Source organism: Musa acuminata, unplaced genomic scaffold, assembly GCF_036884655.1.
Source record: "Musa acuminata AAA Group cultivar baxijiao unplaced genomic scaffold, Cavendish_Baxijiao_AAA HiC_scaffold_846, whole genome shotgun sequence".
Lineage (NCBI taxonomy): Eukaryota > Viridiplantae > Streptophyta > Magnoliopsida > Zingiberales > Musaceae > Musa > Musa acuminata.
Window position 1 is genome coordinate 40,001 of NW_027021071.1, and position 5,000 is coordinate 45,000.

Sequence of the window (5,000 nt, forward strand, 5' to 3'; positions counted from 1 at the left end):
AGCCCTGTGCCACCCGGGGGGTTCCAGGGTGCTGAGATGGCTGACATTTTGCTCCGCTCACGACGGTCACCGCGCCACACAAGAACAGCCCAAAAACAGGCCAAAACAGCCCAAAAACGGGCCAAAACTGGCCATTTTTGGCTGCGCGAGCGAGCGGCGAGCGGCGAACAGCGAGCGAAGCGAGAGGCAGCACCGTCCCTGCTATACGAAAGCCCCATCCAGCCCTGTGCCACCCGGGGGGTTCCAGGGTGCTGAGATGGCTGACGTTTTGCTCCGCTCACGACGGTCACCGCACCACGCAAGAACAGGCCAAAAACTGGCCAAAACAGCCCAAAAACGGGCCAAAACTGGCCATTTTTGGCTGCGCGAGCGAGCGGCGAGCGGCGAACAGCGAGCGAAGCGAGAGGCAGCACCGTCCCTGCTATACGAAAGCCCCATCCAGCCCTGTGCCACCCGGGGGGTTCCAGGGTGCTGAGATGGCTGACGTTTTGCTCCGCTCTCGACGGTCACCGCGCAATGCAAGAACAGGCCAAAAACTGGCCAAAACGGCCCAAAAACGGGCCAAAACTGGCCATTTTTGGCTGCGCGAGCGGCGAGCGGCGGACAGCGAGCGAAGCGAGAGGCAGCACCGTCCCTGCTATACGAAAGCCCCATCCAGCCCTGTGCCACCCGGGGGGTTCCAGGGTGCTGAGATGGCTGACGTTTTGCTCCGCTCTCGACGGTCACCGCGCAATGCAAGAACAGGCCAAAAACTGGCCAAAACGGCCCAAAAACGGGCCAAAACTGGCCATTTTTGGCTGCGCGAGCGAGCGGCGAGCGGCGGACAGCGAGCGAAGCGAGAGGCAGCACCGTCCCTGCTATACGAAAGCCCCATCCAGCCCTGTGCCACCCGGGGGGTTCCAGGGTGCTGAGATGGCTGACGTTTTGCTCCGCTCTCGACGGTCACCGCGCAATGCAAGAACAGGCCAAAAACTGGCCAAAACGGCCCAAAAACGGGCCAAAACTGGCCATTTTTGGCTGCACGAGCGAGCGGCGAGCGGCGGACAGCGAGCGAAGCGAGAGGCAGCACCGTCCCTGCTATACGAAAGCCCCATCCAGCCCTGTGCCACCCGGGGGGTTCCAGGGTGCTGAGATGGCTGACGTTTTGCTCCGCTCTCGACGGTCACCGCGCAATGCAAGAACAGGCCAAAAACTGGCCAAAACGGCCCAAAAACGGGCCAAAACTGGCCATTTTTGGCTGCACGAGCGAGCGGCGAGCGGCGGACAGCGAGCGAAGCGAGAGGCAGCACCGTCCCTGCTATACGAAAGCCCCATCCAGCCCTGTGCCACCCGGGGGGTTCCAGGGTGCTGAGATGGCTGACGTTTTGCTCCGCTCTCGACGGTCACCGCGCAATGCAAGAACAGGCCAAAAACTGGCCAAAACGGCCCAAAAACGGGCCAAAACTGGCCATTTTTGGCTGCACGAGCGAGCGGCGAGCGGCGGACAGCGAGCGAAGCGAGAGGCAGCACCGTCCCTGCTATACGAAAGCCCCATCCAGCCCTGTGCCACCCGGGGGGTTCCAGGGTGCTGAGATGGCTGACGTTTTGCTCCGCTCTCGACGGTCACCGCGCAATGCAAGAACAGGCCAAAAACTGGCCAAAACGGCCCAAAAACGGGCCAAAACTGGCCATTTTTGGCTGCGCGAGCGAGCGGCGAGCGGCGGACAGCGAGCGAAGCGAGAGGCAGCACCGTCCCTGCTATACGAAAGCCCCATCCAGCCCTGTGCCACCCGGGGGGTTCCAGGGTGCTGAGATGGCTGACGTTTTGCTCCGCTCTCGACGGTCACCGCGCAATGCAAGAACAGGCCAAAAACTGGCCAAAACGGCCCAAAAACGGGCCAAAACTGGCCATTTTTGGCTGCACGAGCGAGCGGCGAGCGGCGGACAGCGAGCGAAGCGAGAGGCAGCACCGTCCCTGCTATACGAAAGCCCCATCCAGCCCTGTGCCACCCGGGGGGTTCCAGGGTGCTGAGATGGCTGACGTTTTGCTCCGCTCTCGACGGTCACCGCGCAATGCAAGAACAGGCCAAAAACTGGCCAAAACGGCCCAAAAACGGGCCAAAACTGGCCATTTTTGGCTGCACGAGCGAGCGGCGAGCGGCGGACAGCGAGCGAAGCGAGAGGCAGCACCGTCCCTGCTATACGAAAGCCCCATCCAGCCCTGTGCCACCCGGGGGGGGTTCCAGGGTGCTGAGATGGCTGACGTTTTGCTCCGCTCTCGACGGTCACCGCGCAATGCAAGAACAGGCCAAAAACTGGCCAAAACGGCCCAAAAACGGGCCAAAACTGGCCATTTTTGGCTGCACGAGCGAGCGGCGAGCGGCGGACAGCGAGCGAAGCGAGAGGCAGCACCGTCGCTGCTATACGAAAGCCCCATCCAGCCCTGTGCCACCCGGGGGGTTCCAGGGTGCTGAGATGGCTGACGTTTTGCTCCGCTCTCGACGGTCACCGCGCAATGCAAGAACAGGCCAAAAACTGGCCAAAACGGCCCAAAAACGGGCCAAAACTGGCCATTTTTGGCTGCGCGAGCGAGCGGCGAGCGGCGGACAGCGAGCGAAGCGAGAGGCAGCACCGTCCCTGCTATACGAAAGCCCCATCCAGCCCTGTGCCACCCGGGGGGTTCCAGGGTGCTGAGATGGCTGACGTTTTGCTCCGCTCTCGACGGTCACCGCGCAATGCAAGAACAGGCCAAAAACTGGCCAAAACGGCCCAAAAACGGGCCAAAACTGGCCATTTTTGGCTGCACGAGCGAGCGGCGAGCGGCGGACAGCGAGCGAAGCGAGAGGCAGCACCGTCCCTGCTATACGAAAGCCCCATCCAGCCCTGTGCCACCCGGGGGGTTCCAGGGTGCTGAGATGGCTGACGTTTTGCTCCGCTCTCGACGGTCACCGCGCAATGCAAGAACAGGCCAAAAACTGGCCAAAACGGCCCAAAAACGGGCCAAAACTGGCCATTTTTGGCTGCACGAGCGAGCGGCGAGCGGCGGACAGCGAGCGAAGCGAGAGGCAGCACCGTCCCTGCTATACGAAAGCCCCATCCAGCCCTGTGCCACCCGGGGGGTTCCAGGGTGCTGAGATGGCTGACGTTTTGCTCCGCTCTCGACGGTCACCGCGCAATGCAAGAACAGGCCAAAAACTGGCCAAAACGGCCCAAAAACGGGCCAAAACTGGCCATTTTTGGCTGCACGAGCGAGCGGCGAGCGGCGGACAGCGAGCGAAGCGAGAGGCAGCACCGTCCCTGCTATACGAAAGCCCCATCCAGCCCTGTGCCACCCGGGGGGTTCCAGGGTGCTGAGATGGCTGACGTTTTGCTCCGCTCTCGACGGTCACCGCGCAATGCAAGAACAGGCCAAAAACTGGCCAAAACGGCCCAAAAACGGGCCAAAACTGGCCATTTTTGGCTGCACGAGCGAGCGGCGAGCGGCGGACAGCGAGCGAAGCGAGAGGCAGCACCGTCCCTGCTATACGAAAGCCCCATCCAGCCCTGTGCCACCCGGGGGGTTCCAGGGTGCTGAGATGGCTGACGTTTTGCTCCGCTCTCGACGGTCACCGCGCAATGCAAGAACAGGCCAAAAACTGGCCAAAACGGCCCAAAAACGGGCCAAAACTGGCCATTTTTGGCTGCACGAGCGAGCGGCGAGCGGCGGACAGCGAGCGAAGCGAGAGGCAGCACCGTCCCTGCTATACGAAAGCCCCATCCAGCCCTGTGCCACCCGGGGGGTTCCAGGGTGCTGAGATGGCTGACGTTTTGCTCCGCTCTCGACGGTCACCGCGCAATGCAAGAACAGGCCAAAAACTGGCCAAAACGGCCCAAAAACGGGCCAAAACTGGCCATTTTTGGCTGCACGAGCGAGCGGCGAGCGGCGGACAGCGAGCGAAGCGAGAGGCAGCACCGTCCCTGCTATACGAAAGCCCCATCCAGCCCTGTGCCACCCGGGGGGTTCCAGGGTGCTGAGATGGCTGACGTTTTGCTCCGCTCTCGACGGTCACCGCGCAATGCAAGAACAGGCCAAAAACTGGCCAAAACGGCCCAAAAACGGGCCAAAACTGGCCATTTTTGGCTGCACGAGCGAGCGGCGAGCGGCGGACAGCGAGCGAAGCGAGAGGCAGCACCGTCCCTGCTATACGAAAGCCCCATCCAGCCCTGTGCCACCCGGGGGGTTCCAGGGTGCTGAGATGGCTGACGTTTTGCTCCGCTCTCGACGGTCACCGCGCAATGCAAGAACAGGCCAAAAACTGGCCAAAACGGCCCAAAAACGGGCCAAAACTGGCCATTTTTGGCTGCACGAGCGAGCGGCGAGCGGCGGACAGCGAGCGAAGCGAGAGGCAGCACCGTCCCTGCTATACGAAAGCCCCATCCAGCCCTGTGCCACCCGGGGGGTTCCAGGGTGCTGAGATGGCTGACGTTTTGCTCCGCTCTCGACGGTCACCGCGCAATGCAAGAACAGGCCAAAAACTGGCTAAAACGGCCCAAAAACGGGCCAAAACTGGCCATTTTTGGCTGCGCGAGCGAGCGGCGAGCGGCGGACAGCGAGCGAAGCGAGAGGCAGCACCGTCCCTGCTATATACGAAAGCCCCATCCAGCCCTGTGCCACCCGGGGGGTTCCAGGGTGCTGAGATGGCTGACGTTTTGCTCCGCTCACGACGGTCACCGCACCACGCAAGAACGGACCATAAACAGGCCAAAACAGCCCAAAAACGGGCCAAAACTGGTCATTTTTGGCTGCGCGAGCGAGCGGCGAGCGGCGAACAGCGAGCGAAGCGTGAGGCAGCACCGTCCCTGCTATACGAAAGCCCCATCCAGCCCTGTGCCACCCGGGGGGTTCCAGGGTGCTGAGATGGCTGACGTTTTGCTCCGCTCACGACGGTCACCGCGCCATGCAAGAACGGACCAAAAACAGGCCAAAACAGCCCAAAAACGGGCCAAAACTGGCCATTTTTGGCTGAGCGAGCGAGCGGTGA